Below are 23,610 nucleotides of genomic sequence, written 5' to 3'. Positions count from 1 at the left end.
ACTGTTCTAACTTCTATTGACTTGATATGGTTTGTACCGAATGGAAATTTCGGGTTGTCACATCATCCTCCCGTTAAAGGGAATTTCATCCCGAAATTAAAATTTAGTTAAGGAAGTAGGTATGAATCATCAAGTCGTGAGGTGGGGAACTTCCTAATCGATTGGTTCTTGCGCTCCTAAGTGAAATCGGGTCCTCGGTTGGTATCCCAACAAACCTTCACTAATGGGCAATGGCGTTGCTTCGTCCGCTTGATGTCTCGGCAGAGGGTCACTACGGTTCTAATACGAAGGCGAGGATCTCGACGAATGGACTTACAAGAGTCCTAACGGAAAGGTATGGTTTCAAAATCGAGACGCGAAGGGTAAAATGTACGTTACTGACTTCGCGGAGTAGGTCTAGTTTGTGAGGTATAGGATCGATTCTGGTAAGAATCTCGGAGGTCCTAACTATATTGGATTTAGCTTTCCATGCTTTATGAAGCGTATTAAGCCATTCCCAGAGTGAGACTTCCTAAAGAACTTGGTCTCTCACTTGGAATTCCAAAGGTTCTTTCTCTTGCTTATCTTCCTCGTCAAGGGCCACCCCTTGCTGGGTCAAAGTCGTATGGGTTTCAATGATTTGCGAGGAGTTCTAGATGAACTATGACCGTAGGTATGAAAGACCTAGAATTTCGCGAATTTCTTTCGGCGTCTCTGGTGTCGACAAATTCTCAACGGTTTGACAAATTGAAAGAGTACTCAAAATTTCCACATCACTAATAGTGTGTCTTAGGAATCTGACTCTTCAATTTCAAGACTCGTGCTTAGCGAACTTCGCGAAAGTCCCTCCGAGGGTAATGTTTCCATGGGTTCCTTCTTACTACGAGGGTAGATAAGTAAGTCATTACGTGGAGAAATGACGAACTGATCCAAGTAAGAAAGACGTACCCTTCTCATTTAGCTCATGAATACGATGGGCGTATTGGTCCTATCCGAGGGGTATCACTAGGGACTCGAAGTGTCCGCATCGAGTTTGGAGGGTAGTCTTCAGGAAATCCTTCCCTAACACTCGAAACTGCTGATATTCGGATCTCGATCCATTTCTGAAAGATGACTCGTTCCTTGCGTTTGCTCAATCGATTCATCTATGTGAGGCAGAGGTAAGGATTTCTAATGGAAATCTTGACGGAGTCCTCGATATCTGAGGTACATACGATGCAATCCGTCGACCTCTGGAAGAATAAGACCGGAGCTCTCCAGGGTAAGAAGCCTAGTCTTCCAATTCTATTTCTGTGCAGTTCGCTAAGTTGTCCGGACTATTCTTGTATCTCCATAGTTATTTAGACTGTAGGGCAATCTGTTTACGGGAGTAATACTGGGTTTTATGTTTGTTCACATGACGATGCGATTACTCGTAGTCTTGGGCAGTTCTCCGTCCTGAAGTTCATATTAGAATTCATGCTTGGTTCAACGATCACTATATCGTGTATACGAGTCGTATATAATTAAGATTGAAAAAGTAGTCGAATAACTAATTCTTCTTTAAGCTCATATCCCATCCAGGTAAAAGAAGTTAAAGTGGAATCATCAATTCTAAACCTGTAGAACCTTAATTATATATTACCCTTATGTATACATTCCTCAGTGATAGGTCAACCGTATGAATCCTTGGATTGAACTTGACGTACTGCATGAGTGGTACTTCAGGGATTTCTTCGGAAAGGAAAAGAACTATGAGGTACTCCATGCATGAGTACTTTGGTGTTCTGATATGACGACTTCGCTGGAAAGGTGATTTCAAAGAAAGAGATCCATGTATGAAGCTGTTTTTGTGAGGATCAAATTGAATCGAGTCGTATGATATTGTTAGAATCATAAGGAAACTTAAAGATATTAGATTTGAACATAAGGCGTTACAGACAAACACAACCGTGCAACCATCAACAGAGTTACAGTACTTTAGACTTACTACAAGACTATTGCTGCAGATAAGGTATACTACAAAAGACAAGTATACGCAGCACGAGCATCCCTACCAACGGGATCTCGCAAAATGTAAGACTTTGGTTACACTAGTTTTGGATGGTTTATAAGTCTGTTAAAACGAGACTCCTAAATTACATTAACGTGGTTCCGGAGTAGGCTCTCATACTGCTGTGATCTTGAGAATCTTCCTGTCTGCGCCAGAGTTCTGCGCTATCGGGATATCCTTCTTGAGGTGTCCAATTTCACCGCATTGGTCACATATCTGGACAGCACCAACATTGGTGGTGGAAGTGAAGTGTTGAGTAGAAGTTATGGGGACACGGTTTCTTTCGTTGATCTTCTCTTTTGGGCAATCTCTGTAATAGTGCCCTGTCTCACCACAACTATAGCAAACCAGGCTTGCTCCAGTCGTGGAGGTAGTTCTATAGAAACGAGCAATGTGCCCCCATCTTGTTGTAATTATTGCATTGCCGGACTCGGCAAATTCCTTTGTGGTGATAGTTACACCGTTCGCACTTCGGGAGTGTTCCTTCATATGGTCTGCTCGGTATTGGGATGGCAGCGGTTTCCACTTGTTGTTGCATGGCAATTCTCTGAAATCGTTTGCATTCCACTTTGGCTTGACGTTTTCTTTTCTTGAATTTTGAGTTGTTGTATTGGGCGGTGGCGACGGTTACTACTTGTTGATTTCTCGGATCGTTAACACGATCGGGATTGTCAACTCCTTTTTCAGTCTTGCTTGCGTTGACAGTGTTGCGGTTTGCAAGGACAGCTATCACGGCAGCCATCACGGCAGCTGTAACTACGTTTTGAAAAGTAGTGGCGTCCATAGGAAAAGCAGAGGTATCGTTGTTCGGCTGGCTGCTTCCGGATGAAGACATGATTCTGTAACACGAAAGATAAGGATTTTGTGAGCGATTCTGGTTAACCTTAGATGTAGTTCGATTGTTCCAGAAGAGAGTAAGGGTATGTTCTCGAAAGATTGACCTACATCCCTATGATGCATTCCTAGTACCGAGTGGAAGTAAGTTCGTAGAATGGTCTCAAGACGTTTGTCGTTCAAGCCGAGGTATCATTGGTTGGTGAATAACATGATCTAACCACTAAAAGAGACTTGGAAATGTCTCCGGAGCTAAATTACTATAGTCCAATAACTTGACTAAAGCATGTTTCCGATAGGCTTCAATGAAAGTATGATAAGAGTACTTGAATAAGGATGACACAGGAGTTAGCCGACTGTCAATATCTTTGATATTCATGACGTACAAGTTCGGAAAAATGACCTTGTAATAAGGTCTTACATCATATCCAAGGAAGATAGTTCTTGACAGCATAAGGACCTAACCAAAAGTACATACGGTACAAGATAGTTTCAAAGAAAATGCCACATCGGGCATAGACAGAAAAACGATTCCTTTTAATAAGGAAAATAAAGTAAGGCATCTACTACTGGCGACGGTCATCCCTCTGGTGAACTCTATGTTCATCTAGTTGACGTTCCACTTCAAGTAGGTGTCTTTCGTACACCCTCTGGCGTACTCGGAGCTCTGTGACTTCGGCTCGTGATCAGCCACTGCTTGCAGTAGGGTTTCATGGTTTCTCTCAGATCTCTCGTGAGCATCTTCTAGACGAATGGTGCGGAGGGTATGCATTCTCGCATCGGCGACAACTTCCGTGATCTGATGTAGGGCTGTCCTGCCTTGAATCTCATTTCGAGCCATTCTGCGGACCAAGATTGGCAACATTTTGTTTGCTGAGCCCCCATTGTTCAGGTCATAGAAGCTTCGGTCACCATTAAATAGCATGGGCTGATCTTGTCCTTGGCTCCATGTTTCCAAGCATTCCACCTACTCAGGCGTCGGGCCATGAAAAGCCAGACAAGGGTTAGGAATTGGAACGGGAGCTGCTTGAGGTAGGTTCTCAACCTCTGGTTCGGAGTTAGCATCGTCCAAAAGGTCTTCATCATGGTGATCATTCAAAGGGATAGGATGATCATTCTCTGGTTCTTCTTCAAACCATCCAACAATGACCTCATTCGGAAGGTACTGGTTGTCGTGGGGATGGAGTCCAGCCATGTTATCTACGCGAGAATTGGGTAAGAAAATAATTTATTAGACGAACTATCTAGATAATTATTTAGAAAATCTTCATTAGTTACATCGCTATTTGTCAAGTGCATACCAGTTATATGTAATCGAAACAGGATAGGCCTTCGAATATGTGACTTTAACTCCAAATTCAGACAGAATAAGGGGAAAGTAAAATTTTCACAGATTCTAAGTCTATAACATCATAATTACATATATCCTTAGTGTATCCACTTAGCAACTATCAACTTAGTAATGAAGATCCCGCTTTAGTTCTCAAGTATAATGTACTTATAGTAACACCAAATACCCCTATAGTATTTTAAGTTTAATGTTATGTTCTACTGTTCTCATTGTGGTATTGTTGGTAAGATTTTAGACTTGTTGCAACCACACAACTACACTTACGCACATGCTAATCAACCCTCGGATAATACAGTTGATCAGGCTATATCTTCCCAGTTTTGACTATATGTCTCTAAGTCCACCTGTGTTGCCCAACAATCGTAATTCTTTTGTACGGTCCTAGTGACACTGACTTTAGTATGAATGCAGGCACATATACTTAATTCAATATTTTATTATTTAAAGTATAAACTCTTTGTCAAAGCATTTTTAATCCCATTGTATTTATAGTCTGTATATCTTTTATGGGTTGATAAACTTAATTCACTATAAACAATGCTCTGATACCAATCTGTCACACCCCAAAACCATGAACGGTGGAAACGTTCTGGGGCGGAGGACGTCATGTATAGTATCACAACAATGAAAAGTAGTAAACAAGCAACAACATCATCCATTGCATTAATAATATAATTTTAATACAAGTGTGTTCTGTCAAGTTATAATAGACACTAAAGTATAAAACAAAATGAAAGATGAGTCTTGAACGAGCTCCATCTTCTCTAAACCTTGCATCTGTACCTGTCTACTGTTGACCTGAGGATACAAATTATTTTGAAAGAGAGTATCAGCTTTAAAGCTGGTGAGATCATAAGTATTTTAGTGTCTTAATTTGTATTTAACCATTTATATGTATTTGAAATATAAGTATTTGTATGTATTTGAAATGTATGTATTTGAAATGTAAGTATTTGTATGTATTTGAAAGGTAAGTATAAAATCATTTTGAACATCCTAGAAAACCATATGTATCCTACTAAAAGTATCCTTCTACCAAGGCATCTAGTATCTATATGTGTCTATTGTAGGAGTGTGTATTTTCCCAAATCTAACTGTCATTAACCAATAATATAGTATTTACATTACCGTGCATCGTGTGAATGTTCACGAAGTGAATGTAATGGGGAAATAATAAAGTACTATAGTTTTATAATAAGTGACTACTGCTGTACTAACTACCTTAAACCAAATGAAATCTAAAGTAACATGTGATCGGCCTGTATCCTGCTATCGACTCAATGGTAAAACGATGATGTAAGACGCCGTAAGAAATGACATTTGGCACCCGTAGACTTGCAAGTCCCACTGTAGCGAGCAACAAGGTGTAGGATAGTCAATCCAATATAGATCTATACGCAAACTCATATGCTCCCCAATTAAGGTGATTCTGGATACAAAAACGGTGATGGCTGGTAGTGCCATGACCCGTTTTATCGCTCACATAACTTGATGTAATGTATATGTAATGTATGTAATGTATGTGCTAGCTGTATTGTGTTTTCTTCCTTTGTCTAGTCTGTATGTTTGTTTCTCACCACTATGTATTATGTTTGTTTCTTATTACTATGTATAATGTTTGTTTCTCATCACTATGTATTATGTTTATTTCTCATCACTATGTATTATGTTTGTTTCTCATTACTATGTATTATGTTTGTTTCTCATTTCTATGTATAATGTGTGTTTCTCATCACTATGTATTATGTTTGTTTCACATCACTATGTATTATGACTCATGTATGAACTGACTCTTTGTGTGATTTATTGTTCTAGTATTAGTATTAGTAAAACCCTAAACTACGCCTATTGTAGTTTACTAGTAATATAAATTGTAGCACCTGATTCCTGGTACGTAAAAATGTATATATGTGGTTTGCATTTTGGCCTTGGACTCGGCGAGTTGTAGGCCCGACTCGCTGAGTAGAGACGGGTTTGGGAGCACGTTTAAGTTGGCGACTCGGCGAGTCCACATTCTCGACTCGGTGAGTCCCCGCTGTCTGATGAAACCCTAAATTTCAAGGGTTTGCACCCTATTTAAACCAACCTTATGTGCCGCAACCTCGCCCCCTTCACCCTCAGAGCTCCCAACATTGTCCAAACCCTTATTCCTTGAGATATTGAAGTGTTTTGGTGTGTTCTTGAAGATTTTGAGGGAAGAGAAGAGTAGATCAAGAAGAGAAGAAGGAGGTCAGGCACCTTGGTGTTATTGCAAGTGATTCCCTTGAGGTATAACTCAGTTTCCCTCTGTTTTTCATGCTTGTAGACCTTTATAGCTCCATTAAAGCCCTTCTTGAGCCATTTCCAAGCTTGATTATGAATTAGGGTTTGTAATAAGTTGGTTAACCCTTAGATCTAGGCATGGTTGAGCTCCTGGAGCTCAAATCTACTGCCTTTATGGAACCATATTGCATGAAAGCCCTAGATCTAGTCTATTAGTGCATTTTGAGCCCTAAAACCTTCATTGGTGTTTATTTACACGTAAAGTTGGAAACTTTACATGTTAATCAGGCCCTAGAAACCCAGATCTATAAATGGCATGAGCTGGATTCAAGCAGAATCGAGTATATAGTAATTGCAAGTGATAGACTCGGCGAGTCGTTCATCGGACTTGGCGAGTCGAGTGGCAAGTCCCCGGGTTTTCCCCTTTTTCGTATTTGCAGGGTGGAGTGGTGAGTCATGGGGTGTGACTCAGTGGGTCGGAAGCCAGACTCACTCATGAAGGAACTCGGCGAGTCAATGCCCTGACTCGGCGAGTTTAAGGCAATTTTCTTGCCTAAAGAACAGACTCGGCGAGTTGTTCTTACAACTCAGCGACTCTCAGCATAGCATGTTCTTCAGATGAAGATGAACTCGGCGAGTAGGATGAAGGACTATTGGACCTTGGATTAAAAGGAAAACTCCTCTAGTCAATGCCTAACTCGACGAGTAGAGACGGGGTTGTGTTCAGACAAAGGGGCAGAGACTCGGCGAGTTGGTAGACCAACTCAGCGAGTTGGGTCAACTGGAAGTTGACTTTGACTTTGACTCTTGGCTTGCTTAGGGGTAAATGGTCATTTTACCCTGTGGATGATTAGCAGTATTTGACTAAGTGTTTTGTGGGGATTTTAGTCGGAGGACTTCCGGGATAGCAGCAGCAGAAGACAGTCAGTTCCCATGCAGATCAGCAGCTACTTTAAGGTGAGTTACCTTCTAGTAGCGGTGGGTCTAAGGCCACAATGCCGCCCCACCAGTAGGAGACGTATGATAGATGATTGCCTCTGTGATATCATCTAGGTTTGCTTCTACCTGATATGTTATATGCTACCATGATATGTTATAGGTGATAGTAGTATAGTCCGGTTGTTAGGACCGGAGGGTAGTCAGACACCCCAGATACGTCTGACAGTATGTGAAATCATGTTTATATGCTAGCATGATCTGTTATATGAGTTAGAGGTAGTAGGAGGGGAGCAGTCCCCGAGTTCGGTTGTTAGGACCGAAAGGTAGTTCAGACACCCCAAAGGTTCGTTCGATAGGACCGAAGGGTAGTCAGCACCCCAGAATGGCTTGACATGGGTAGTCAACACCCCAGAATGGCTTGACACGGGTAGGTCGGCACCCCAGAAAGGCCGTATCGGGTAGGTCGGGCACCCCAGAAATGCCTGACAGTATGTATGTTATGTGATTGTGTGGTATGTGGTAAGATGCGGGAACTCACTAAGCTTCGTGCTTACAGTTTTCAGTTTTGGTTTCAGGTACCTCTTCTTCGAAGGGGGAGGAGCCGGCTTTTTTGTTTCTAATGTTTTGCAAAGTGTATGTTTTAAAAAAGAAATTTTTGGCTCTTATTTTTGGGATGTTACAAGTTGGTATCAGAGCCCTGGTTTGAGTGATTCGGACACGCCTTCGGGATTCAAATCGAGCGATTTAAAAGATTTTAAAGAAGAAAATATTTTCCGAAAAGCTAAGTAAAGAGTTTTAAGAAGGAACGAAGTGTGTGATGCGCGCGACCGGCCGAGCTCAAGTAAGTATTCCCCAAAGTACCCATACCAGCTTATGTTATGTTTATCAGTCTCAGTAGAGCAACATGCTAGAATAGGACTAAGGATCTAGGAGGGATGCCTTATGTGCCTACCTTATGTGCTTCAGTGTATGAAAATTGCATGCTAGAAATGAGTAGACAACAGTAGGATAACCTGTTAGGGTTATGCCTGATAGTATGAGTTTAGCATGGTATGCTAGTATAGCTTTACTCTATGAAGACGGGTTTGCCTGAGATTGTTTCCTTGTGTCTAAATGCTGCTTGCTTTGTGCTTCGTGGGGACTCTGAGTGATGGGAGTTATACATTAGATGAATACGTCACGTCACATGTGATCAGGGTTGAATAATCTTAGAGTGCTGGATTTGGCCTTACTGTGCGGTTTTTGTCTGAGACTAACCGTGTAGAGCCGAGTCTGTTACTCGAAGGATTATCTGAGCCTCACCACATGTGATGGTATTCAGGTAATGACTAATTGGCATTACAAGGAGGCCTTCAACAGCTGAGGAACGGGTAGGGTGGAGTTAGAGACTTTCCTGCGGCAAGCCTAGGATGAGTATAGCAGTGAGCAACGGTAATAAAAGGGACCTGGTAGAGTCAAGGTAGTCCTTGGAAAAGGTACGGATAGATGTGGAAGGTAGTATGGGCCCGTACTACTGAAAGCAGAGGATCCATACCCGAACCAAGGAAGGCCAGGGTAAGACCAGGGAACTTGTAGTGGGTGTGATTCCTCCAGAGGTATCAGTATCGCTAACAATTGTTATCTATGTATTTCAGAATGGTGGTACTATACTCGAGGCCAGCATTTGGCAGTTCAGGTTCAGGATCAGGTTCCGAGTCAGTATATGAGGGGTTATGCGAGTTCATCGCGTTAGAGATTACCAGAGGCATCCTTGAGTCGACCCCCATTATCTTCGGGTCGATCAAGGAAGGGATATTGGATATGATGGAGGATCGTCTCCGGGCATTCAAGAGCGACATGGCATCTGGCTAGTCGGGATCTCGCACACTATCCTTCAAGGACTTCCGGGGCAGTGGTGCGCTGGATTTTCACGGGGCGAAGGACCCCATAGCTTCCAGGCGGTGGGTTGCAGACAGTGAGTCTGCACAGATGATTAGCTTCTGCCCTGAGGGGTCGAAGGTGAGATTTGCAGCAGGGTGTTTACTAGATCGAGCTAGGGATTGGTGGGAGTCCGTGGGTGACTCGTTGGGAGCCTCGGCTGTCGAGGCTATGACTTGGTCGGACATCACGACCAGGTTCAGGGCAGAGTTTGGGCCGGCTGTCGAGCTTCAGCAGCTGGCCAGGGAGTTCTTAGATATGAGACAGACGACGGAGACTATGGCGGAGATCACCGCCAAGTTCCGGGAGAGGGCGTTGCTGGTGCCCCAGTACGCGGGTGATGAGGATATGAGGAGGACCCGTTATCATGACATGCTACGAACTAATATTCGGGAGCATGTCACTTTTTCAGCTTGCCCTGCCCTGGATTCTATGATTGTCAGGGCAAGGGATAGGGAGATAGATCTGGAGCACATCCGGAAGAGGAAGACAGAGGAGGTTCAGGCAAGAGGGGCTTCGGGGAAGAAGCCCAAGGGACCAGATGGTAGGCCGAAAGGCCAGTCAGGACCGAGCCGCTGCAAGAAATGTGGCAGTCCTCATGAGGGAGCATGTAGGTTGGGATCGTCGAACTGCTGTAAGTGCGGCAAGACGGGGCATTTCAGCAGGGATTGTGCTGCCCCTGCACCTGTGATTCAGACATCGGAGTTGCTGTGTTTCCACTGCAACCAGAGGGGCCACAAGAAGGCCAATTTCCCCTAGTTGACAACATCAACGCCAGCTAAGGCACCATCTCCAGCTACCCTTCGGATTACAGATGGCCGGCAGGTCAAGGCAGAGGCTCCAGTGGTGAGGAGTCGGGCATTTCAGCTGACTACCGAGGAGGCTCGCGTCGTACCCGATGTGGTGACGGGTATGATTCTTTCCCTCTATCTTATCTTTATGATGTTATGATATTGATCTGTGCTATGTATATATGTGTTAGGATCGTTCCATGTGACGGCATTCTTGTTCAGGTGTTGTTTGACTCGGGTGCCACCCGATCATTTGTTTCCCTTGCACTTAGCAAGAGGTTTACTGAGTCCTCGGGCATGTTGGATTGCCCTTTGGAGGTAGAGATCGCCGATGATCGATCGGTGCGAGCGTCAGCAGTGTTCAGGGATTATGTCCTAAGGTTATTTTAGGAGCGCTATTTGGTGGATTTGGTTCCCATCCCTTTGCGGGGGAACAAGGTGATTATAGGAATGTATTGGTTGAGCCCTAATGGGGCGGTGATAGATTGTGCACAGCAGTTAGTGTGGATCAGGACCCCAAGTGGGGGAGAGTTGGTGATCCACGGCGAGAGGCCACAGCAGGGACCCACAATATGTTCAGCAGCGAGAGCTAGGCGCTACCTTCAGTAGGGTTGCGTGGGATATGTCGCATACGTTATGGATACCCGGGACGCGGGTAAGGCGACGGTGAGTGAGGTTCCAGTGGTGCGAGACTACGCTGATGTGTTCCCGAAGGAGCTTCCTGGAGTACCTCCGGAGCGTCAGGTAGAGTTCAGGATCGACCTAGTTGCTGGTGCGGCTCCGATAGCCAAGGCACCCTATCGGTTGGCTCCTCCCGAGATGCAGGAGTTGTCTACGCAGCTGCAGGAGCTGCTAGACAAGGGATTTATTCGACCGAGCTGTTCACCCTAGGGAGCCCCGATCCTATTTGTGAAGAAGAAGGACGGGTCGCATCGGATGTGTATAGATTACCGGGAGCTGAATAAGGTAACGGTGAAGAACCGTTACCCACTCCCGAGGATTGATGATCTCTTTGACCAGTTACTGGGAGCATCTTGGTTCTCCAAGATCGATTTACGATTAGGTTATCATCAGATGACGGTCAGGGAGGAAGATGTGCAAAAGACCGCGTTTCAGATGCGTTATGGCCATTATGAGTTCGTGGTGATGCCATTTGGGCTCACCAATGCTCCTTCTGCGTTCATGGACCTCATGAACCGCGTGTGTAGACCGATGCTGGATCGGTCTGTGATAGTTTTCATTGACGACATCTTGGTTTATTCCAAGACGCAGGAGGAGCACGAGGAACATCTGAGAGAAGTTTTGGAGGCCTTGAGGAGGGAGAGCTTGTACGCCAAGTTCTCCAAATGTGAGTTTTGGTTGCGCGAGGTGCAGTTTCTTGGGCACCTCGTCAACCAGAACGGAATTTCAGTAGACCCGGCCAAGGTGGAGGCCGTGATGAGGTGGGAGGTTCCGAAGTCTGCATCCGAGATTCGGAGTTTCCTAGGATTAGCAGGCTACTATCGAAGATTCATCCAGGATTTCTCCAAGATAGTCGTACCCCTTACACGGTTGACTAGGAAAGCCGTGGTCTTTCGATGGGGGCCTGAGCAGCAGGCAGCGTTCGAGATTCTGAGGCAGAGATTGTGCGAGGCGCCAATCTTAGCCCTGCCCGAGGGTGTAGAGGATTTTGTGGTAAACTTCGATGCATCTATCTCGGGTTTAGGCGCAGTTTTGATGCATAGGGGACATGTCATTGCTTATGCCTCGAGGCAGATGAAGCCTCACAAGGCGAACTACCCGATGCATGATTTAGAGTTGGGGGCGGTGGTGTTCGCCCTCAAGATTTGGCGGCATTACCTCTATGGGGTTCGATGTACCATTTATACAAACCACAAGAGTTTGAGGTACCTCATGGATCATCCGAATTTGAACATGAGGCAGCGTCGATGGTTGGACGTGGTGAAGGATTATGATTGCGAGATCCTTTATCACCGGGGGAAGGCCAATGTGGTAGCCGATGCGCTTAGCCGTAAGACTGCACCGATCAGGGATGTGTGTATGAGGATGATAGTGGTGACTCCACTATTAGAGCAGATTCGGGAAGCTCAGCTGGAGGCTATGAAGGAGGAGCATCGGAAGAGTGAGCGAATAGTGGGTCAAGTCACCTCCTTCGATTATGATAGCCGGGGATTATTGACACTACACCGTAGGGTGTGGGTGCCGTATCACGGAGGCGTGCGCCAGATCTTGATGGAGGAGGCACACAAATCCCGATTCTTTATTCATCCAGGGGGCGACGAAGATGTATCGGGATCTTCGTCTAGACTATTGGTAGCCCTGCATGAAGCTGGATGTGGCGTGGTACGTCGAGCGGTGTTTGACCTGCAGGAAGGTCAAGGCCGAGCATCAGAGACCGCACGGAAGGATGCAGCCGTTGGATATCCCGTTATGGAAATGGGAGGATATTACGATGGATTTTATCATAAAGCTTCCCAGGACGGCGCGTGGAGTAGATTCGATTTGGGTCATCGTGGATCGGTTGACCAAAAGTGCCCATTTTATTCCAATTCAGGAGAGTATCTCGGCCGAGAAGTTGGCCGATATCTACATCAGGGAGATAGTGGCACGGCACGGGGTGCCAGTGTCAGTGATATCAGATCGAGATGTGCGGTTCACTTCCAGGTTTTGGAAGAAGTTTCATGATGAATTGGGCACCCGTCTACATTTTAGCACCGCCTTTCACCCGCAGACGGATGGTCAGAGCGAGCGGACCATCCAGACGTTGGAGGATATGTTGCGGGCATGTGTGCTAGACTTCAGTGGTAGTTGGGATACCTATCTTCCCTTGGCTAAGTTCTCATACAACAGCAGCTACCACTCGAGTATGGATTGTCCCCTATTCGAGATGTTGTACGGACGGAGGTGCAGGACCCCGATATGTTGGGGTGAAGTTGGTCAGAGGGTCATGGGGAGCACCGAGGTGGTGCTCAAGACAACCGAGAAAATCCAGCAGGTTCCAAGTAGGCTTCAGACTGCACAAAGTCAGCAGAAAAGTTACACCGACAAGCGTCGGTCAGACCTGGAGTTCCAGGTCGGGGATATGGTTCTGCTGAAAGTGTCGCCTTGGAAAGGCGTCAATCGATTCAGGAAGCAGGGCAAGTTGGGTCCGAGATTCATTGGTCCGTTCAGGGTTGTAGCCCGGGTGGGCAAGGTGGCATATAGGCTGGACCTGCCAGTCGAGCTCAGTTAGATCCACAACACCTTCCATGTCTCCCGACTGCAGAAGTGCCTAGTGGATGATTCAGCTGTGGTACCGCTAGAGGATATATATGTTGATGACAGCCTGAATTACATAGAGCGCCCAGTCACAATCCTCGACCGGAAGTCGAAGGATCTGAGGAACAAGAGGGTGGAATTAGTAAAGGTGCAATGGCAGCACCGAAAGGGTTGGGAATGGACTTGGGAGCCGGTGGAAGAAATGATGGAGCATTACCCCGAGCTGTTTCTGGATCGAGCAGCAGACTTCGAGGACGAAGTCTAAAATAAGTGGGGGAGATTTGTAGCACCTGATTCCTGGTACGTAAAAATTTATCTATGTGGTTTGCATTTTGGCCTTGGATTTGGCGAGTTGTAGGCCCGACTCGCCGAGTACAGACGGGTTTGGGAGCACGTTTAAGTTGGCGACTTGGCGAGTCCACATTCTGGACTCGGCGAGTCCCCGCTGTCTGATGAAACCCTAAATTTCAAGGGTTTGCACCCTATTTAAACCAACCTTATGCGCCCCAACCTCACCCCCTTCACCCTCAGAGCTCCCAACATCGTCCAAACCCTTATTCCTTGAGATATTGAAGTGTTTTGGTGTGTTCTTGAAGATTTTGAGAGAAGAGAACACTAGATCAAGAAGAGAAGAAGGAGGCCAGGCACCTTGGTGTTATTGCAAGTGATTCCCTTGAGGTATAACTCAGTTTCCCTTTGTTTTTCATGCTTGTAGACCTTTATAGCTCCATTAAAGCCCTTCTTGAGCCATTTCCAACCTTGATTATGAATTAGGGTTTGTAATAAGTTGGTTAACTCTTAGATCTAGGCATGGTTGAGCTCCTGGAGCTCACATCTACTGCCTTTATGGAACCATATTGCATGAAAGCCCTAGATCTACTCTTTTAGTGCATTTTGAGCCCTAAAACCTTCATTGGTGTTTATTTACACGTAAAGTTGGAAACTTTACATGTTAATCAGGCCCTAGAAACCCAGATCTATGAATGGCATGAGCTGGATTCAAGCAGAATCAAGTATATAGTAATTGCATGTGACAGACTCGGCGAGCCGTTCATCGGACTCGAAGAGTCGAGTCGCGAGTCCCCGAGTTTTCTCCCTTTTCGTGTTTGCGGGGTGGAGTAGTGAGTCATGGGGTGTGACTCACTGGGTCGGAAGCCAGACTCACTCATGAAGGAACTAAGTGAGTCAATGCCCTGACTCGGCGAGTTCAAGGCAATCAACTTGCCTCAAGAACAGACTCGGCAAGTTGTTCTTACAACTTGGCGAGTCTCAGCACAGCATGTTCTTCGGATGAAGATGAACTCGGCGAGTTGTTCATACAACTCGGCGAGTAGGATGAAGGAATATTGGACCTTGGATTAAAAGGAAAACTCATCGAGTCAATGCCTAACTCGACGAGTAGAGATGGGGTTGTGGTCAGACAAAGGGGCAAAGACTCGGCGAGTTGGTAGACCAACTCGGCGAGTCGGGTCAACTGGAAGTTGACTTTGACTTTGAATCTTGGCTTGGTTAGGGGTAAATGGTCATTTTACCCTGTGGATGATTAGCAGTATTTGACTAAGTGTTTTGTGGGGATTTTAGTCGGAGGACTTCCGGGACAGCAGCAGCAAAAGACAGTCAGTTCCCACGCAGATCAGCAGCTACATTGAGCTGAGTTACCTTCCAGTAGCGGTGGGTCTAAGGCCACAATGTCGGCCCACCAGTAGGAGACGTATGATAGATGATTGTCTTTGTGATATCATCTAGGTTTGCTACTACCTGATATGTTATATGCTAGCATGATATGTTATAGGTGATAGTAGTAGAGTCCGGTTGTTAGGACCGGATGGTAGTCAGACACCCTAGATACGCCTGACAGTATGTGATGTTATGTTTATATGCTAGCATGATTTGTTATATGAGTAAGAGGTAGTAGGAGGGGAACGGTCCCCGAGTTCGGTTGTTAGGACCGAAAGGTAGTTCAGACACCCCAGATATGTCTGATAATCTATTATGTTATGATATGTGATAATAGTAGTAATAAGGGGTGAAATAGTCCCCGAGGTTCGTTCGATAGGACCGAAGGGTAGTCAGCACCCCAGAATGGCTTGACATGGGTAGTCAGCACCCCAGAATGGCTTGACACGGGTAGGTCGGCACCCCAGAAAGGCCGTGCCGGGTAGGTCGGGCACCCCAGAAATGCCTGACAGTATGTATGTTATGTGATTGAGTGGTATGTGGTAAGATGGGGGAACTCACTAAGCTTCGTGCTTACAGTTTTCAGTTTTGGTTTCAGGTACCTCTTCTTCGAAGGGGAGTAGCCGGCACGGTAGCGGCAGATCACACACGCTTTGTATTCCGCACAATGAGATCTTCCTGGGGATTTGTACTCTGACAGAATTATGTTTATAAAATGGTTTCCAGACAAGCAAAATCTTTTATGAAATGATATGATACGTGAATGTTTTATTTCTAATGATTTGCGAAGTGTATGTTTTAAAAATGAAATTTTTGGCTCGTATTTTTAGGATGTTACATAAATTGTACATATGAACATGGAAGTATACCCTTGCTACCCAAGGGTATTGAATTGACTGGAAGGACCTTTTATGACTATATATGTACACATGATATATAACTAATATTTAAACGACCTTCGGACGGGTACCCGATATCCCACCAGACCACATCTCAAGCGCAAAAAGGAAATAGGGTGGATAACCTTCCTAAGTCCTTTCAATATTTCTTATATAACTATACATATATAGGCATGCAATTTACAATATAAAAGCATAAAATAAGTTTTGTAAAACCTTTTGAACATGATTTCTATCTAAGAAAAGATAGACTTGATGTCAATCCATAAAACGGGTTGAAAGCATGTGTTTGATAAAACAGTTTAAGTATAAAGAAACATTTGTTTGAAACACAATTATAAATGAGTTTGAAATGAAACATACAATGTATAATGAACAATTTAATAAGTATTTTAGGGTTTTAATTTGTATGTAACCTTGCATATGTACCTGTCTACTGTTGACCTGAGGATACAAGTTATCTTGAAACAGTGTATCAGCTTTAAAGCTGGTGAGATCATAAGTATTTTAGTGTTTTAATTTGTATGTAACCATTTATATGTATTTGAAATGTAAGTATTTGTATGTATTTGAAATGTAAGTATTTGTATGTATTTGAAATTTAAGTATTTGAAATGTAAGTATTTGTATGTATTTGAAAGGAAAGTATAAAATCGTTTTGAACATCCTAGAAAACCATATGTTTCCTACTAAAAGTATCCTTCTACCAAGGCATCTAGTATTTCTCTCTGTCTCTTGTACGAGTGTGTATTTTCCCAAATCTAACTATCATTAACCAAAAATATAGTATTTACATTACCGTGCATCGTGTGAATGTTCACGAAGTGAATGTAATGGGGAAATAATAAAGTACTGTAGTTTTATAATAAGTGACTACTGTTGTACTAACTACCTTAAACCAAATAAAATCAAAAGTAACATGTGATCGGCCTGTATCCTGCTAACGACTCAATGGTAAAACGATGAAGTAAGACGCCATAAGAAATGACATTTGGCTCCCGTAGACTTGAAAGTCCCACTGTAGCGAGCAGCAAGGTGTAGGATAGTCAATCCAGTATAGATCTATACGCAAACTCATACACTCCCCAATTAAGGAGATTCTGGATACAAAAACGGTCATGGCAGGTAGTGCCATGACCCGTTTAATAGCTCACATAACTGAATGTAATGTATATGTATTGTATATGTAATGTATGTGCTAGCTGTATTGTGTGTTCTTCCTCTGTCTAGCAAGTATGTTTGTTTCTCATCACTATGTATTATGTTTGTTTCTCATCACTATGTATTATGTTTGTTTCTCATTACTATGTATAATGTTTGTTTCTCATCACTATGTATTATGTTTGTTTCTCATCACTATGTATTATGTTTGTTTCTCATTACTATGTATTATGTTTGTTTCTCATTTCTACGTATAATGTTTGTTTCTCATCACTATGCATTATGTTTGTTTCTCATCACTATGTATTATGACTCATGTATGAACTGATTCTTTATGTGATTTATTGTTCTAGTATTAGTATTAGTAAAACCCTAAACTAAGCCTATTGAATTTTACTTGTAATATAACTTCTACGTATGAACATGGAAGTATACCCTTGCTACCCAAGGGTATTGATTTGACTGGAAGGACCTTTTATCACTATATATGTACACATGATATATAACTAATATTTAAACGACCTTCAGACGGGTACCCGATATCCCACCATACCACATCTCAAGCGCGAAAAGGAAATAGGGTGGATAGCCTTCCTAAGTCCTTTCAATATTTCTTATATAACTATACATATATAGGCATGCAATTTACAATATAAAAGCATGAAATAAGTTTTGTAAAACCTTTTGAACATGATTTCTATCTAAGAAAAGATAGACTTGATGTCAATCCATAAAACGGGTTGAAAGCATTTGTTTGATAAAACAGTTTAAGTATAAAGAAACATTTGTTTGAAACACAATTATAAATGAGTTTGAAATGAAACATACAGTGTATAATGAACAATTTAATAAGGAGTTTTAAACATATAAAACGTTTATGAAAATCATGTGAAGAAAACTGTTTGGTAAAACGGCTAATGAGTAGCAAATCATTTAAATGCTGCTTATTAATCACATGTGATTGATATAATAAATAGCATGTTCCTACTTGTATCTTCCCCCATAAAACATTTAAAAATATTTAAAACATTGATTAAGTGGTATGAACTCACCTGTTGTGAGTGGTATTGAAGAACTGAAGAGGTAGGATTGCTATGTGTCAAGTGAAGTCTTGAACACATTCTATGATCCTAGTTAACATATAATATCACATATATGTATCAAATTAGTCTATAAACAATTAATAAACAAATCAAGACACCGTAGGACATGCTAAACACCTTTATCAAGTGTTATTAGCCTCTAGGATTGCATCTAAGTGTTGTAGGGAAAAGCTATTGTGTGTAGGGTTCAAGGAAAACTCCATAAGGGAGTTCACGGCCCTAATATCACTAACAAATGAGTTTACGGTCGTAAACTCATGAGTTTACGGCCGTAAGCTCATACTTATATGACCATTTTGTGTTTGATGCTCTACAAGACCCTAAGAAGCATTTCTAATTAATGGCTTGGTCTATGGAAGAGTTTAGGGCATTATATAAGTCCTTTTAGGAGTTTACGGCCCTGGGACCAAATCCCATGGAGATTACGGCCGTAATCTCCCTTGGAAGGGTGTTTTTGGTGTTTTCAAGTCCCTAATTTAACTAGGAACTAAACTAGGCTAGTGTACAAGGCTTTAGAAGAGTTTATAGCACCATTTGGCCCTATTGTTTGGAGTGCACGGCCCTAGAACTTCTTGGGCCGTGAACACCTTACTCTTGATGTTCTAATGGTGTTTGTTAGTCCTAAACACATTAGGGTACATGTCTAAACAAGTTTCATAGCTCAAGGAAGGGACTAGTGCATCATTTGACCCCTAAACAAGGGTTTACGGTTCAAGATGTTCTTGGGAGGTAAACTCTTAGATCTTAGTGTTTTCCTATGATTTCTAGTGTATTAAGCATATAACAAGCTTTAAAACAACACTAGATAGAAGTACTCACTTTCCGGTGCGAAAGTCCGAAGATCCTTGAGAGAGAATTCGACTTTTCTCTAGTTGGAAATGTAACTAATGAATAAATATGGCTCAGAATCCTATATATAGTCCTGGGATTTTTGGCAGAAAATATTTTATTCACGAAGTGAACTCTAATATCATAGAGTTTTGAAATAACAGTGTTGCACAAAACCCTGGTGCATCCACTCTCCAGATATCTCCTTAAGTGTAAATCCTGAAATACTCAAACTTATACCCAAAAGTCTGGAAATTCACTGTAACTGTTCTAACTTCTATTGACTTGATATGGTTTGTACCGAATGGAAATTTCGGGTTGTCACATGAAGCCCCAAAACCCTTCCAAATCACTCCTAGGGCTTAGATATGACTTGTGGACTAACACCTTCGAGCTTAGAACACCAAAACCTTGCATTTTGGAGAGCAAACTTGAGTTTACAGCCCAAGAACACTCTTGGACCATAAACCCCTCTTCTAGGGCGGTGAACACCTTTTAAGGTGTTAAAATTGCCCTCAAACACCTCCTATGACTTAGGTAAATGTATAGAACCAACCTCCATTGAAGTAAGGGCATTAAACATCAATTGAACCAAGGACTTCGGAGTTTATGGTCGTAAACCCCCCTAGAATTGGTCCATGGGCCGTAAACTCCCAAAAGAATGCCAAATGATGCCCTAACTTCCCTATATGGCTTGGAAAAATGCATAGAACTTTATACCCTTCCATTTAAGACCTTAATACACATAAGGAAAGGGCATTTAAGAGTTTACGGCCGTAAACTTGTAGTTTACTTCCGTAAACTCCTCAAATGGTCCGTATGTAGTTCAGGTTCCATTCCAATGCCTTAAAACTAAGTCTAGCATCACCCCTCAAGAGTTTAAGACCATTAAGCATCATAGAACACCCCCACCATAAACTCATTGGGAGTTGGTCATTTGGGCCGAAAACTCCATGAGGAGTTTACTCTTGAAGAGCAAACTCCATATACAAGTCATACATACCCTTAGATGCTACCCAAGGCACTCCTAGCACTTGACCAAAGTGTTTTCCACACATTAGGATGCGTATACATGTTTAAATAGTATTATAATTACTAATTGTATGTAAACATATGTCATCATATGTTAATAGGTCAATAAGTGTGTTCATGTCCTTACTTGACACCGAGCACCCAACCGGCACTTCCACCTGATCCATTTACAACAGGTGAGTTCGTACCCATGAATTAACCTTTTAAATGTTTTTACATGTTTTTATGGGGGGAATACAAGTTAAAACATGCTAGTTATCATATCAATCATATGTGATTAATAACCCGCATGCACAAGGATGTATCACACTTTCAGCTATTTTACCAAGTATAATACTATAGATGGTTTTTCCAAAACGTCTTTACTTGTTTAAATCTTTTCTCAAATTATCTCTCGGCTGTATGTTTACTTCTAAACCAGTTACAACAGTGTTTTCTACAAAGGTGTTCTTTACTTATATTGTGTTATCAAATTATATTCAAACGTGTTTATGAACGGTTTTCAAAGCTTGATTTACATAACGATATCAAGTCATAATTCTTATTTTTAAAGGTTTTACCAAAGTTTTCTTCTATACTTCTAGGCTTCTACTACGTTAAATGCATGCCTGTACTTGTATAGTTGTATAAATAATGTTTAAAAGACTTAGGAAGGCTAGTTCACCCTATTTCCTTTTCCTCATTGGGATGTGGTCTGGTGGGTATCGGATATCCGTCCGAAGGTCGTTTAAACATTAGTTATATATCATGTATACACGCATAGACATAAAGGTTTACATCGACCAGTTAATTTCCCTTGGGTAGCAAGGGCATCATTCCATTCATCATTCATAAATCAGAGACACTAGTAACTATTATAGGAATAGTTAGGAGGTTCTATTTACTCTTTCTAGAACGAGAATTCCAAAGGAGTCAGTTCATTCGCGAGTATATATCATTTCTCCAGCGCCTCTAATAGAATTCAGAATACGAGATGCATCTTCAGGACACGGATTTCCCCATTGTCAAGTTGGTAACCACAGTCTCCTGGAGGGACAACGGGCATTGTGTGTATAGATCTATACGGGACTGACACTCCCGCACCCTGACTGCTAGCTACAGTCCACCGCCTACCAAGCCAAGAGGTGACAAATGTCACATTTATTCTGCCGCTTGCAGGGCGTCAAGTACTCTAGTGTCCATCAGTATGGTTACGAGTATCTCCATGTTTACATTATAATTCATGGCCTTAAGGTAACGAGAATTACCACTGTATTCTTGAAACAACACTCTTAGGATTACCCTTTGTTTTAGACCTTGCTAACTGTATCGTTCATTTGATACTGTCTGGGGTCTGTGTTTCTTTGTTTTAGACCTTGCTAGCTATATCGTTCATTTGATACTGTCTAGCGTCTGTGTTTCTTTGTTTTAGACCTTGCTAGCCGTATCGTACATTTGATACCGTCTGGGGTCTGTGTTTCCTTTTGTTAGACTGAGCCAGGCGTATCATTCATTCGATACTCTCCTGGAGTCTATGATTTCTTTTGCCTTAGTCAGCAGTATTTTCTGCTGAGGCATATGTTACTTTTCCCTAGTATTTTTACTAATGATATTCTCCTACTTTCTTTAAAGACAAATACCGTATGTTGCTAATGATAGTATTTCAAGGAAAATTTCTCTTTAAAACCTAACACTGTCGAGTCTTGGTAGAAACCTGCTTTTAATTAGAAAATATAGGATTTTCTGGAAAGGACGCTAATACATCCTAGATTCTAAACTACTACTTTTTATAAAGTTATTTTGAATAAAATGCTTACTTACACAAATGAAACTAAATACTTATGAACTCACCAGCATTTATAAAAATGCTGATACTCGCTTACAAAATAACTTGTATTCTTAGGTCAACAATAGACAGGTACACACGGGAGCTTTTGTTAAGCCAACCTAGAACCGAGTTGCATCTATACTAGTTTCTGTATTACTTTTATGTCCCTATAAAATGTAACTTATGTAAAACTATTACTATTAATGCATTGTTTGTTTTACTTTGATTACTATAGTGCATATGTTGTGATACTTGACATGACGTCATCCACCCCAGAACGTTTCTGCTGTTCCGGATTTGGGGTGTGACAGATTGGTATCAGAGCATTGTTTATAGTGAGCTCAGTATATCAATTCGTAAAATATATACAGCCTATAAATACATAGGGATTAAACACTCTGACTAAGAATTATACTTTAAAATATAACCATATTTTACCAAAGTATAAGAACATCCAGAATCTGAACACTCGAACACAAAGTATCACAAGAAGAACAAGAATAAAAGTCTTCGGATGTTGAGCACTACGCTCAAACCTGGGCAGTTATGTAATCGTAAGCTCGAATAAATGTAACCTAATCAACTACATTTATTTGAGATGCGATGAACATGTGGTTGGGAGTGATAGTGGTGTTGCAACAGGTCTGAAACTTACCAAATAGGAATGCTAGAGCCAAACATAAAGTTAAAAATACTATGGGAGTATTTTGGAACACTAAAAGACTCACATTAATCCCAGAATCATATTCAGAAGTTAAGAATCAAACAAGAAATTAAAATACCATAGCGGTATTTTAGGGTCCATAGACAACCTTGTGTGAAAAACTAAAATGATCCCTTATTGATATACCTATGATTACAAAGGGTACACTTCCAAGGTTATATATAATAAGGATCCCATAGACTGAGAATTTGTGGTTTCGCTCTATTTCCTTTTCCTCGTTGGGATGTGGATATAGAGTAGTATCACATATTCGAAGGCCTATCAGATCTAAGCTATATATGATTTGTGTACCCTATGTAATTTTAGCAGGACTCAATATGGATCACTCAGTGAAATGTTAATAATCTCTTAAGATTCTTTAGACATTTCCATTCTCGCACAAACCCTGTAGAAAACCCTATCCACTTCAGTGCTCGACAGAAGAGTTGATTCAAATCCAGGAGAAGTTCATTGAGAAGATTTCCAGAGTGGAAATATATGAACTAGGACGAGACTATTGAAGCCACCAAGTGCCTATACCTTTTTAGGGACATCGGTGGGAAATTCGCCTGAACTTCCGAGATTTCCAGTCATCCATCATGAAGTGATGACACTCAGAGTTAGGATCGGAAGTAAGGCGGAATAGAAATTCAATATGTCTTCACGAGAAGAGAACCCTAGGTAACTACCCGATGAAAACCAATGCCAATCCCAACCTAGGATAAGAGGTAGACAGAGGGAACCAATACATGGAACCCGAGAAGTGTCTTTTCCTCATTATTGTCACACTAATACACCTGTAAAATAATACAATTTAGTGAGTCAGTTATTACACTACTCACACTATGTGTTAGGTAAATCGCCTTTTCCCGTCGCAAGTAATACGATTGGATCGGATCTCAAAACCTCGATTGAGCCTTTTCTTCTGTGATTTCGTTCCGAACTTCCCTCAAATCTTTCCAAGCCGGAGAGTGAACCTTTCCAGCATAAAGATAATTTAGTAGGAACGACTCCCATCTTATGGCTTTCCGATACTC

Source organism: Lactuca sativa, chromosome 1, assembly GCF_002870075.4.
Source record: "Lactuca sativa cultivar Salinas chromosome 1, Lsat_Salinas_v11, whole genome shotgun sequence".
NCBI lineage: Eukaryota > Viridiplantae > Streptophyta > Magnoliopsida > Asterales > Asteraceae > Lactuca > Lactuca sativa.
Note: the sequence above shows the minus strand (reverse complement) of the source record.